This window comes from Lethenteron reissneri, chromosome 52 (genome assembly GCF_015708825.2).
Source record: "Lethenteron reissneri isolate LAM-NWPU_2019-01 chromosome 52, ASM1570882v1, whole genome shotgun sequence".
NCBI lineage: Eukaryota > Metazoa > Chordata > Hyperoartia > Petromyzontiformes > Petromyzontidae > Lethenteron > Lethenteron reissneri.
Genome location: NC_083830.1, coordinates 8,037,734 through 8,052,519, shown reverse-complemented (window position 1 = coordinate 8,052,519; position 14,786 = coordinate 8,037,734). Strand labels below are relative to the sequence as shown.

The following is a 14,786-nucleotide window of genomic DNA, read 5'->3' as shown; positions in this document are numbered from 1 at the left end:
GGTGCATTATGGTCGCAGCAGTGCAGAGGAGGAGGCCTTCATCCAGCAGCGGATAGAGACCGGCCGATGAGAGCCCGCGGCAACAGTCGTAGCAGTAGGGGCCTCGAAGCAGTCCCAGTAGGTCGACTCAGCCTTAAACGGGTGCCTGGGTGCGATGGGGAGACAAAGGCGGTCGGGCGTGGTGTTGGCCACCTGATCACTTCGTGTGCCGTGGCGGCCTTCATTGGCACCCGCTCACAGCCACGTGCCCCAACAGTCTGTTAGAAGGCCATATATTGGGGGTAGGAGAGGGGGAGGGGGGTGATCTTTGGCTTTGTCATTGAATGTGTGTCTAGGTGTGTGTGCGTGCGTAAAGAGAGAGGGCGTGAGGGGGCAGGAGAGCGAGAGTGAAGGAGGGAAGGGTGGTCGGGGCGGGGATGTGCGGGTGACGTGGTGGGGGTGGTGAGTGGGGGGGTAGAGGAAGAGAGAGGCAGAGGAGGGAGGGAGAGGCAGGGGAGGGGGAGAGGGAGGCAGGGAGGGAGAGGAATTGGCTGTGTGTGGAGAGAGAGAGACGCGAGACGACACACAGAGGAGGAGGCAGAGACAGATGGTAGTGGCTACGGAGCCGGGAAACCTCTTCCCGTCACCCTCACCGTACCAGCAGACGCGCACACACACAGACACATACACACAGCGGGCAGCCGTAGTTAGGGGGCAGTGGTAGGGATTTCGACGCGCTCCGGATGGAATAACTCTCGACTCTTGCTACCACGACGGCGGCGGCGGCAGGCGAGCGCACGGCTCAGGTAACCCCGTCCTCGAGCAGCATCGCATCGGTCAACTTCGTTCGTCACTTGACGATGGATCGTTCGTTCGTTCGTCGTTCATCAATTCGTTGCGTTCATTCGCGCGCTGGTACATTCTCCGTTCGATTCGAACGAACGCGCGCACGCACAGAGCTCGGCCGGTCCATCCTGAGTTCGAGCCCACCACTCGCACAGCTCACATCAGTGGCGAGAGGAATACCCCCCCCCCCCCACACACACAATCTTCACTGACCCGGCGTGGTGAAGCATGGCCCACGGTCCGCCGCCGTGACTTGGGGACAATACGGGGCAGGCATTATCATCCAGCAGTGGATCGATCAAGGGCTGGTACATTGTTGTTGTTGTTGTATTGCTGTACGTTGCAAATGGCTTAATGTGCGCAATTGAATTAACGCTGAAGGCGCCTTTGGGTTCGTATCTCCTTAGTCTGGCTCTGTGAGCCTCGCTGAATGAACAGGGAACACCACCGGGTTCGCCTTGGGCTGCTACGCTGTGTTTACTGTATGCCCGTCGAACTTCTTTCGCACCGTACGTAGCCACGCGTGCTTATAATCGGAGGTTGCTGAATTTTTTTCGAAATCAAGGACTTAGATTGTGGGACGGGAGTGGGGGGAGGGAGACGACGACGTTTGAAGACGTTTCCATTTCGAACCGCGAGAGAGAAAGCGAGAGAGAGAGAGGGGAGTTTGGACTTATTGCGCGAAAGATGCCCACGAGAGAAAGAGGCCGCCGAGAAACACTCCACGCGGATGGATTCAAGAATCCATCGTCGAGTAACCGATTCGGTTCTTCACGAAACACCTGGAGGGGTTTGTACCCCAGTGTAGGTCTCACGGGCCTGGCACACAAATCGGTCACCGCGCGCACAAAATCCTGCTGAGCTGCATCAGAGATTGGATGCGTTCGGGCTGCTGTGGTCTTGCGTAGATGTCGTTGATAAATCGATCACATTAGGTGTCGTTTTGTTGGTGTTATGATCATCATCATCATCATCGCTGCTATACAGAGAAATGTCTTGTAGTCCGCCGACCTAGCAGACTTCCAGACTAATGCTAACCCGGCCGCATCTATGTACGTTGTGTTGAGCAGATTTCGCACCGTATGTATCAGACCCTGCTCAATCAGGCTTCGAGCGCTCTTCCCCCTCTAACCCAGCTTAAATAGACGCTCCAAGCGTGGTGGTGTTTCATTCAGACGCTGTCTTCCCTGACAGACCTGTTCTTCACCTGAGGACGGCTGCTTGCGTTGTGGCCGAAACGTCGTGAGAATTATTTTATTATTTTTATTGTTGTTATTTCATTATTTCCCTTCTACGTGACTTTACCGAAAGAACCAAGAAGATGAATCCATGCAGTCACGAAATCTTTCAATCGAAATCATCAGCATAGCCCACGCGTGCTAAGCCGACACGTGCAGCTGGTTGAACGTTCATGATTGGGGGGGGGGGGGAGAGGTTAGTGCTTCCATTCGCTGCCTTACCTGTGCATATACCTGTAACTTTGTGGACCTCTGCTCTGTTTCAACAAATAACGTCGCTGCTGCGTTGGCAGTGGCGCACAGGCACAGCCTAACAACTCGACCACGTTACAGATGTATAACGAGGCGACGTTTCGGGCAATGGGCCTCCTTCATAAGCACGCGAATAGAGAGCGGGCGACAGAGAGAGAGAGCGATGTGGAGCGGATGGCAAGAATCACGGATACTTTTTTTTTGTTGGATACCCCTTAATTAAACACGCGTCTCTCTGCATCGATTAAGATCGAATCGTACCGAAGGTACAAACAAAAACAACAACAGGTTCGATCCGCGAGGTGGTCGTTCCAACGATGTCCACCGTTTGTTGCGATTGGTGCAGATTTCATCGGGGCCAGGTGAATCTGCGGTTTTGCAGCGAGCGGTTTGCGATCTGCGGAATGCCCTCTCGAGTTCGAATCGTGGGCGATTGCTTGTCTTAGCTCATCATCATCCCTCCCGGGCGGCGGGGGGGGGGCGATAAAATTACTACCGCAACAGTGCTTGCTCTATAGCAAGTGGTTCATCTTCTTCTTAACTGGGGGTGCACGATGCCCTTTCTGGGGGGAGGGGGGGGGTAGCGAGACACGGACAGATTTTGTTTAAGAAGCTAAATTATCGCAAACACAAATTAAGCACGACAGTAACAACTTTACTTTGTCTCATCAAAACCCGACGTGTATTTATTAACATTCTACATTTTTTTTTTTACGATTGGGAACCAAAGGGGGGCAAGGCTCTATGGGATAAACTCTGCCACCGTCATAGGAATGTGGAATTTCCACCTCTGAAGTGGGCTCATCATCATCACGTGGACATTGTATAGCGGCCAAATACTCTAAAACGCGTGATGTTGATTCTAAACGGGGAGAGAAAAACCCGAGGACCTGGAGAGAAATCCACGCGACCAGGGGGAGAGAGAGAGACGCAGACTCCAAATATACAGCAGCAGGCGTCAGGGTCGGGATCGAACCCACGACCTCCTGCATACCAGGCGAGGGAGTTAACATCTCCTAGCCACCGTGATGATGATGAGAGAGAGAGACACGCAGACTCCAAATACACAGCAGCAGGCGTCAGAGTCAGGATCGAACCCACGACCTCCTGCATACCAGGCGAGGGAGTTAACATCTCCTAGCCACCGTGATGATGATGAGAAAGAGAGAGAGACACAAAATTAGTAACCTGCCATAAAGTCTAAACGCACGGGGAATGATAACACTGCAAACTCCAAATATACAGCAGCAGGCGTCAGGGTCGGGATCGAACCCACGACCTCCCGCGTACCAAGCGAGGCCGTTAACATCTCACAACCGTGGCGGCCCCTGACACCAACATTAAAGGTTGCTTTTCTGTGACCGGGTTGCCTGCAACACCGTGACAGTACGCCGGGGCAAGCGCTGTTAGCACGAGCACCTTGCTGATCAGTCCCGACCGGGCGTCTGTGAAAAAGAGCTTCATAGCTCATCGGATTCCTCCTCCGGTCCGAAATAAAGATTACGAATTCCCTACAGGGCGCGGGAGGTGTGGGGGCGGTGTTGTCAGCACCACTCCCTTGCCGCCTTTGTCTTTTCCAGCGCTGATGCTTAACATGCACCGCACCGAGTCCTTATACTTGAGGCTAAGTTAGCCTACAGGAGGCCCAGGGCCAATGCAGGTGATCGTGTGACTGATGTTAGCTACGCTGACCACTGTGCCACCGCTCCTCACGCATACACAAGACAAAGACCCCCCGGGGTAGCCTGAACAGACTGTTGGGGCAAGTGCAGTGAGCGAGCTAAACGCACGTTTGGCAATGTTACCGGGATTGGTCGAATCCATCCCAAGTCTGAAAAATCTCCTGCAAATTGCTCGTTTGAGATCGCATATCAGCGGCAGCAGTAGCATCGCTCCCTCCTACTGCAGAAGCCTGGCAGGACCCTCCTGAGTACGAGTCTTGAGACTCGGTCAAGCTTTCCTCGCTGACCGATCACAACAACAACAATTATAACAAGTGTGTCCAGAAAAGCCTGAGTCCGGCCTGTTCTCGTTTTCAAGAGGATGCTGAGACATTAGCGACGATTTGGCCAATTGCAATGAAGTGTTTGTGCCTTGATGTGGGAGGGTAATGGATGGCTCCGAGAAAACCCACCGAGCGTACCGATGACACACAGACAACACTCCTATTTGTGGTGAGATGGGGGATCTTGGGGGCTTGATCTTATTTGGGATGAGATGGATCTTGGGGGATTGATCCTATTTGGGATGAGATGGATTTTGGGGGATTTATCCTATTTGGGATGAGATGGATCTTGGGGGATTGATCCTATTTGGGGTGAGAGGGATCTTGGGGGATGGATCCTATTTGGGATGAGAGGGATCTTGGGGGATTTATCCTATTTGGGATGAGATGGATCTTGGGGGATTGATCCTATTTGGGATGAGATGCATTTTGGGGGATTGATCCTATTTGGGATGAGATGGAACCTGGTGGGATGTATCTTATTTGGGATGCGATTGATCTTGGGGGATTGATCCTATTTGGGATGAGAGGGATCTTGGGGGATGGATCCTATTTGGGATGAGAGGGATCTTGGGGGATTGATCCTATTCGGGGTGAGAGGGATCTTGGGGGATTGATCCTATTTGGGATGAGATGGATCTTGGGGGATTGATCCTATTTGGGGTGAGAGGGATCTTGGGGGATGGGTCCTATTTGGGATGAGAGGGATCTTGGGGGATGGATCCTATTTGGGATGAGAGGGATCTTGGGGGATTTATCCTATTTGGGATGAGATGGAACCTGGTGGGATGGATCCTATTTGGGATGAGATGGATCTTGGGGGATTGATCCTATTTGGGATGAGATGGATTTTGGGGAATTTATCCTATTTGGGATGAGATGGATTTTGGGGAATTTATCCTATTTGGGATGAGAGGGATCTTGGGGGATTGATCCTATTTGGGATGAGAGGGATCTTGAGGGATTGATCCTATTTGGGATGAGAGGGATCTTGGGGGATGGACCCTATTTGGGATCAGATGAATCTTTGGGGGCAGAGTGAGACTCTATAAACAGATCCGATGTGTCCTATTTTGCCGTTCACGTTTTGCGAAGGACAGCGAGCGAGCAAGCGGGCTTTGTTGGCCGGACGCGCCGCTAGAACGGACGACGGACTTTTGGTCGGGCACCTCCGAAGAGGAGATGGAGCGGTGAAACTCCATCCAGAAGGCTTTGGGAGGGAGGGGAGGCGGAGGGCCCCACCTAGCAGTGGGTAGATCCTGGCTGGTGTTGCTTGCTGCTGCTGCTGCTGCTCCTGCTGATGATGATGCAAGTTTGACCGAGTGCCTTGATAATTCGTACAAGGTGGCGATGAGAGCGGCCGTGTAGATTTCTGCAACAAAAAAAATGTTAATAACAAAACGCGCCCAGCAATTAGATCGGAGCCAGAGGCGCGCGCTAACTGCCTCCAGTCACCCGAAATTGTTTTCACGTTTTGTAAACACAGCATCACGCAACACACGACGTGCCAAGCACACACACGGGCATCTTCCATCAGCAGCACGCAGACTCGCCAAACGCGGTCCCACGGACTCACCCACGCACACACAGACTCACCAACACACACACACACACAGACTCACCAACACACACACAGACTTACCAACACACACACAGACTCACCAACACACTCACACAGACTCACCAACACACACACAGACTCACCAACACATACAGACTCACCAACACACACACAGACTCACCAACATACCCACACAGACTGACCAACAACACAGACTAACCAACACACACTCACACACACAGACTCACCAACACACTCACACACACAGACTCACCAACACACCCACACAGACTCACCAACACCACCACACACAGACTCACCAACACACCCACACACACAGACTCACCAACACCACCACACACAGACTCACCAACACACCCACACAGACTCACCAACACACACTCACACACACAGACTCACAACACACTCACACACACAGATTCACCAACACACCCACACACACACAGACTCACCAACACACACATATACTCACCAACACACCCACACAGACTCGCCAACACACACGCACAGACTCACCAATACACACACACGCGCACAGACAGACTGACCAACACACACGCACTGACTCGCCAACACACAGACAAAGATCCCCCCGAAAGTCTCAACAGACTGTTGGGGCAAGTGCTGCTAGCGAGTAGCACCTATGAAGGCCGGCACGGCACACGAGGGGTGGGGTGGCCAGAACCACGCCCGGCCGCCTTTGTCTTCCCAGTGGCGATGTTTACACACCGCACCAGGTACTCATTTGAGGCTGAGTCAACCTCGGGGAGGCTCAGGACCGGTTCAGATGATCGTCACTGGTGTTGGCCGTGAGCGGGAATTGAATTCGGCACGCCGAGTTAAGAGTGCAGCGCACAGACACGTACACACACACTCACACACTCACACGCACACACACACGCACACGCACACCACACGCACACGCACACACGCACACACACGCACACACACGCACGCACACACACGCACACACACACACGCACACACGCACACACACACACACACACGCACACACGCACACGCTACAACCGCACACACGCACACACACACGCACACATGCACACACACACGCACACACACGCCAACAAACGCACGCACACACGCACACACACACGTACACACACTCACACACACACGCACACACGCACACGCATACACGCCAACACATGCACAGACACGCCAACACATGCAGAGACTCACCAACACACACGCGCAGACACGCACACACACAGACTCGCCAACACACACACACACAGACACACCAACACACACAGACGCCAACATACGCACAGACACGCCAACTCATACACACGTGCACAGACACGCCAACACAAACGCACACGTACAGACACGCACACTCACCAACACACACGCACACACACACACGTACAGACACGCACACACACGCGCGCACACACACACACGCACAGACTCACCAACACACACACGCACAGACTCACCAACACACACACGCACAGACTCACCAACACACACACGCACAGACTCACCAACACACACACGCACAGACTCACCAACACACACACACACGTGCGCAAATACAGTTCTGCGAATCGTTGAGACCGTGAATTTGCGATTCCACGCAACCCCGAATCGATGAATCTGTGAACAATCCTTGAATCTGTGGATCCTGGCTCCTCCGGGCCCTCTCCCGAGAGGAGAAAGAGGTGGGAGAGGAGGTGGGGGTGGAGGGGGTGGGAGAGGAGGGGGAGGAGGTGGGGGTGGAGGGGGTGGGGGTGGAGGAGGTGGGAGAGGAGGGGGAGGAGGTGGGAGAGGAGGGGGAGGAGGTGGGAGAGGAGGGGGAGGAGGTGGGAGAGGAGGGGGAGGAGGTGGGGGTGGAGGGGGTGGGAGAGGGGGAGGAGGTGGGGGTGGAGGAGGTGGGGGTGGAGGAGGTGGGGGTGGAGGAGGTGGGAGAGGAGGGGGAGGAGGTGGGAGAGGAGGGGGAGGAGGTGGAGGGGGAGGGGGTGGAGGTGGGAGAGGAGGAGGTGGGAGAGGAGGGGGAGGAGGTGGGGGGTGGAGGAGGTGGGGAGGAGGGGGGAGAGGAGGGGGGAGGAGGTGGGGGTGGAGGAGGGGGAGAGGAGGGGGAGGAGGGTGGGAGTGGAGGGGGAGGGGGTGGAGGTGGGGGTGGAGGGGGAGGGTGGTGGAGGGGGAGGGGTGGAGGTGGGAGAGGAGGAGGGGGAGAGGAGGTGGGAGAGGAGGGGGAGGAGGTGGGGGTGGAGGGGGAGGGAGAGGAGGGGGAGGAGGTGGGAGAGGAGGGGGAGGAGGTGGGAGAGGAGGGGGAGGAGGTGGGGGTGGAGGGGGAGGGGGAGGAGGTGGGGGGAGGGGGGAGGGGGGGAGGTGGGGGTGGAGGAGGTGGGAGAGGAGGGAGAGGAGGTGGGGGTGGAGGGGAGGGGGGTGGAGGTGGGAGAGGAGGAGGTGGGGGAGGAGGTTGGGGAGGAGGTGGGAGAAGAGGTGGGAGAGGAGGGGGAGGAGGTGGGGGTGGAGGAGGTGGGGAGGGGTGGGGGTGGGAGACGAGGGGGAGGGGGTCTGTTGCTTTAGGGAGGAGGAGGAAGCGGAGAGTTTCCGAGTCGTGGCGGCGGGGAATGACAAAGCTGAGAAACTGCAGCGTCCGTCCGTGTCATGCGGCCAGCCTCGCTGTGCGACCCAGAGGGTTCACCGGGGGGGGGGGGGTGAGGAAGGTGCCCCCCCCGACCCTCCTCCCTCCCCCCCACCGCGACCCTCCTGCCCAGAAGTTTAAAAAAATGTCACGCTGTATGTCATAACAAAATCAAGAGCTCCAACAAATTGATAACGCTGCTGCTGCTGCTGCTCCTCCTTGTTCGTGCTCTGGGAGTATTGTTACAGTGCGGGGTCGCCAGAGCTGGCAGCGGCGGGTCTGGGGGAGAGAGAGAGGCTTGGAGGTGGTGATGGTGGTGGTGGTGGGGGAGCGGTGGTGAAGCGGTTAGCGCTACGCTGCGCTATGAACCCGGCGAGCCGAGTTCGATTCCTGCTCACGGCCAACGCCGGTGGCGATTATTTGAACAGGTTCTGGGCCTCCCCTAGGTCGACTCGGCCTCAAATGAGTAGCTGGTGCGGTGTGTAAACATCGCCACTGGGGAGACAAAGGCGGTCGGGCGTGGTGCTGGCCACCCATCGCCTCGTATGCCACAGTGCCGGCCTTCATAGGTGCTGCTCGATACTCACAGCACTTGCCTCGACAGTCTGTTCAGGGTGACCTTTGCCCCGTGCATGTGTGGGCAATGGTTAGCAGTAGTTAGTGGTGGTGGTTAGCAGTGGTTAGCAGTGGTTACCAGCGGTGGTTAGCAGCGGTTAGCAGCGGTTAGCAGTGGTTAGCAGTGGTTAGCAGCGGTGGTTAGCAGCGGTTAGCAGTGGTTAGCAGTGGTTAGCAGTGGTTAGCAGTGGTTAGCAGCGGTTAGCAGTGGTTAGCGCGCCGCGCTACGAACCCCCCGCTCACGTTCAACATCGCCTCCGAACATCCGAATCGGTCCCGTGCCTCCCCTAGGCCGACTCAGACTTAAATGGACGTAGCGGCGTGTAAGCGTCAGCACTCGCGGGAGACAGAGGCGGAGCCGGGGCGTGGGTGTTGGCCACCCGACCTCGTTCGTGTCCTCCCGGCTCGCGTAACAGCACTTGCCCCCGACAGCCCGTGCTGGGTGTGGGTGTGGTGGGGGGGGTGAGGTGGGGGGGGGGGGGTGAGGTGGGGGGGGTGAGGTGGGGGGGTGGAACCTTTGTGTCCAGGTGCGCGCTGCACATTCGTTTGTTTGCGTGCCTCGCGGCAGCTGTCGGGGCAGGTCACGTGCGGCAGGGCCCAGGTGTCACCACCACCACCACCACCACGTGGGTCGTTGCCGGCCTCGCGGACAGCGCACCTGCGCGGGGGTGGGGGAGGGGGGTTATTTGCAGGTTGGCCCAAAATAAAGGGGGGTGCACATCTAGCTTGGGGGGAGGGGTAGAGGGGGGGGGAAGGAATCTCTGACACGGAGTCGCGGATGTCCAGTGGTGCGACCCCCAGGTGGGTGAGTGGGTGAGTGGGTGGGTGGGAGGGTGAGTGGGTGGGTAGGTGAGAGGGTGAGTGGATGGGTGAGTGAGTGAGTGGATGGGTGAGTGAGTGGGTGAGTCGGCGAGTGGGTGGGTGAGAGGGTGAGAGGGTGAGTGGATGGGTGAGGGAGAGGATGAGTGGGTGGGTGAGAGGGTGAGTGGGTGGGTGAGAGGGTGAGAGGGTGAGTGGGTGGGTGGGTGAGAGGGTGAGTGGGTCGGTGGGTGAGAAGGTGAGAGGGTGATTTGGTGAGTGGGTGGGTGAGAGGGTGAGTGGGTGAGTGGGTGGGTGAGAGCGAGGGTGAGTGGGTGAGTGAGTGGGTGAGAGGGTGGCTGAGTGAGTGGCTGAGTGAGTGGCAAAGTGGGTGGGTGGATGAGTGTTGTTGTGACCTGCAGTATGGTGAGTGGGTGAGTGGCTAACACGCTGCGCTACGAACCTGGCGACCCGAGTTTGTTTTCACAATCCTCTTGCTGTCAGCTGCACAAGAAATAGTCAGTTAGTTAAATGACCTGCAAAACGGCGGGGGTCGTATAACCGCCGTGCCTTCAACTACTCTGAAAAAAAAGCCCATTTTGCAAGGCACTAGGCTAATGGATTATATATACAGGGACACCTCTACTTACGAACATTCGACTTACGAACTTTCAGAGATACGAACAAACCTGGTCCGTGTGTTCAGTTGCCCGTTCAGACCGAGAGTCGTAAGTTCAACCTCCATGCAGTAGATTGTGGCGGTGGCATCTCCATCTGAAGAACGTGAAGAACTAGTGGCATCTACATCTGCAGAACGCGAAGAACCAGTGGCATCTACATCTGTAGAACGTGAAGAACCAGTGGCATCTACATCTGTAGAACGTGAAGAACCAGTGGCATCTATATCTGCGGAACGTGAAAAACCAGTGGCATCTACATCTGTAGAACGTGAAGAACCAGTGGCATCTACATCTGCAGAACGAGAAGAACCAGTGACATCTACATCTGTGAATCGCGAAGAACCAGCGGCATCTACATCTGCAGAACGTGAAGAACCAATGGCATCTACATCTGTAGAACGTGAAGAACCAGTGGCACCGACATCTGCAGAACGAGAAGAACCAGTGGCATCTACATCTGTGGATCGTGAAGAACCAGTGGCACCTACATCTGTAGAACGTGAAGAACTAGTGGCATCTACATCTGCAGAACGTGAAGAACTAGTGGCATCTACATTTGCAGAACGTGAAGAACCAGTGGCATCTACATGTGTAGAACGTGAAGAACTAGTGGCATCTACATCTGCAGAACGTGAAGAACCAGTGGCATCTTCATCTACAGGAGATTATACAACTTTTAAAGCCATTCCCCGTGTTTAGTGTTTCCCCGTGCAACGTGTTTGGAATAGACAGGGCGGTCTCGCCGAAGCCACTCCGGTGCCCGAATATCCCTCGATCCATCGTTTCCTCCGGAGCCGCTGTTTTAGCCGAATGTTGCTTTCGAGACCGGTCGGCCAGTTTGCCCTCCGTTCTCCCGTTACCGCCAGCCGCCTTTTCGTGATGCGGAACACTCGGCGTGGAATCAGCTGCGAGGTGTCTGGATTCTGGTGCAACAAAAAAAAAAAAGAAACCTCGTCGCTTTATTCCTTCCGTGTTATTCTTTTGTCGCGGTTGTCACGAGTGAGTTTTGTTGAACCTATCTGTGTGGATCTCTTGAGTGGTTAATTCCCCCCCCCCCCCCCAATGCATTGTGGGGGTTTTCCCTGGGAACTGCGGTTTCCTCCTAAGATGAAAAAAAACCACTCCCGGAGTGATGAGCGTTGTTATTATTATAATACATTTTACGTTAATAGAACCAGGTGGACACACAGACACACTCATAAGCAACGTTTTTGGGTTTAGATCGCGTTATTTATAAATGTGTCGTAACCCTCCACCACCCGACACGGCCAATCAGTAAAAAAGTGTCACGTTGACAAAAGACAAATAGTTCTCTGCTTTAGCCCACCGGTGTGTTGAAGCGTGAAACCACAACATTTACAATTTTTGAGTACCACGACGTTTCGCTGGTAATTGCATCCAGCATCAGCGGGCAATTCGCCAGAATGGTGAGGCTCTGCTCTGGCTCCCAGTCTTAAATAGAGCAGCAGTATAAATAACGCGATCTAAACCCCAAAAACGTTGATTATGAATAATATTGGTCGCGAAAGCCTCCCACGTGTTAAACTGACACACGCCCACGCACGCCTCTGCACGACGTTAGATGTGTCCAGGGGGAATCAACCCACCTTGGTTAGTTAGCCAGGCGATGATAAATATAGTCGTCCGTGCGTCGGAATCAAGTCGAGGCTCGCGTGCTAGCAAGAGGGGAAGAGACGCACGTTGAAAATTGTGAACGCGGCTCGCGTATAATCACGCGACGTTTGCCCTGCGGGCAGTGGGGGAGAGAAGAGGGCCTTACGGTGGCAGGGCTCGTCCTGTCCAAGCACGCCCACGGCCGATCTACGCCACCGTCAAAGGCGTCGTCCGCCCGTTGCGACCGACCGCATCGAACACGGAATGCGCCGCCTGGTCTCGTCCCCCCGTCTCGGAAGGCAAAAATCGCGCCCAGGGGCTGCTGAGCCCCGGAGCGGTGAAAACATTTTTTTGTGGTACGTTTCTTTTATTTAGGATTTCATGAAACTACAACGTAGGCATTGCCCCCCCCCCTCCCCCTCCCTGTAACAATGAACGGGAACAAACTTGGGTGGCCCCCAGACTCAACAAGACCGGTCTACATAAGACGGGGCGATTTAACCGTGGGTTTTAGGAAGGCGTTTTGGGGGGGAGGTGGACGGGGATGTTACATTTGAAAATATCACAGCCCACCACATCCAGTATGCACGTCTCTGTCTCTCGCTATCTCTCTCAGTCTATCTCGTTCTCTCGCTCTGTCTGTCTCTGTCTTTCTGTCTCGCTGTCTCTCTCGCTCTGTCTGTCTCTGTCTTTCTGTCTCGCTGTCTCTCTCGCTCTCTCGCTCTGTCTGTCTCTGTCTCTCTGTCTCGCTATCTCTGGCTCTCTGGCTCTCTCGCAGTCTCGCTGTCTCGCTCTGTCTCTGTCTCTCTTTGTCTCTCTCTCGCTCTCTCTATTTTTCTCTGTCTCTGTCTCTCTCTGTCTCTCGCTGTGTCTCTCGCTGTCTCTCTCTGTCTGTCTTTGTCTGTCTCTGTCTCTCTCTCGCTCTCTCTGTCTGTCTCTATCTCTCGCTCTCTCGCTGTCTCTCTCTGTCTCTCGCTGTCTCTCTCGCTCTCTCGCTGTGGCTACTGAAGAGCCGTGTGTGTCACCTGTGTGTCACCTGTGTGTCACCTGTGTGTCACGTGTGTTCACCTGTGTGTCACGTGTGTGTCACCTGTGTGTCACGTGTGTGTCACGTGTGTGTCACGTGTGTGTCACCTGCTCCAGTCGCCTACCATGGGCCCGGGAAATACTGAGCGAGAAATGAGGCCTTGATCTGGAAGTGTATCAATATCAATATATGTCAGTTTAACACGCGATCAATATCATTCGTAATAGAGGTTTGTTTTGGGTTAGATCACGTAAATATATAAATGTGTCGTTAAACCCGCCGCCACCCGACACAGCCAACTAGTAAGGTTTGTCACGTAAAGAGAACGTGGCCAATTCGTCACTAGTACAGCATCACCGGTGTATTGGAGCAAAGTCACAACAGTGGCGGGTATAACAACACATTTATATATTTACGCGATCTAACCCAACAAACTTGTGTTATGGATATATATATATAGCACCGGGGTTGCAAAATATAAGTGTGGGCAGCGGATATCAATTGTTGTACTGAACTATGCTCGAACACTCCGATGTCTTATGTCCCCACCCGCACCGACCGGCGTGGTGAAGTATGGTCAAAGCGATCTTGCCGCGGCTCGCACGGCATGGGTGTGCGGGGAAGGACCTCATCCAGCAGTGGATTTGTGACCGTGCGCGTGACCTCTAGCAGCAGCAGAGGCGAGCGCTGGCGGAGGTTTGAGGGCAAAGGCGCAAGCCTGCAATTTCTCCGCGGTCGCCTCCGTCAGGATTTGTTTGGTTTTACACAACGCTGATCGCTCGCCGGGTGCAAATTAAATCGTCGATTCTTCCTGCACGCTGGTGGTGAGGCTGGTGGTGGAGGAGGAGGCTCGTCAAGGATGCTACTGGTCAGTTGGAGGCAGTCGCCCTCCAACAACAACAACAGCAGCAACAACGGAGGGAAGAGAAGCGACGCTCACAGCAACGAGCGGAGGCGTCGGGCGGGTAAAATGCAGCAAGTTGGCATAGTCGGGGGGCACACGTGGTGCATCTGCCAGTTATATCTCGAGTCCGTCAACCCACGGCACCGGGGTCTGTCCCGTGACCTCCTGCCAGCAGCGAGCCTTTGACACTTTCACGTGACAGCCTCAAAGTGCACCTGGCCTGGCACGGGCGCCGCGGTGACGTCACCGTCACTTCAAGGTGAATGGCGGGCATTGCTACGGGTGACAGGAGTGAGTGCCTCGTGGTGAGAGAGGGCTTGCCGAACCCGCGCCGGTTCGATTCCCGCTTGCAAAGCGGCGCAGCAGTTGATAGTCGCACATCGATGAAACCAACGCTTGGGGCTCCTGTGGAGATCCTGTGACATCGTTCGCAGGAGGAGGAGGAGGAGGAGGAGGTTGGTGTGCTCAAATGTCTCAACGTAGCAGGATCCTCTTTTCAAAACGAGTCTTGGTGAGGATCACCTTTGCTGGATAAAGACGGTAACAAAAACAAAAACATTAAAAGCTGAAGGCGCAGCCCTGCAATTGCTCGCTCACGCCACTGCTGCCGCCACTGACAGGAGGAGAGAGCC

At 55.1% G+C, this 14,786-nt stretch overlaps 1 protein-coding gene across 1 annotated transcript in view; it reads left to right on the top strand.

The window, feature by feature from the left end:
• The first annotated feature begins 518 nt into the window (after nt 1–518).
• Nucleotides 519–14,786, top strand: part of LOC133355880 (protein CBFA2T3-like) — a 79,005-nt gene continuing 64,737 nt past the window's right edge. Inside the window, exon 1 of the mRNA XM_061573294.1 lies at nt 519–785. The gene's annotated coding sequence lies outside the window, so the exon portion shown is untranslated. The remainder of the gene's footprint in view (nt 786–14,786) is intronic.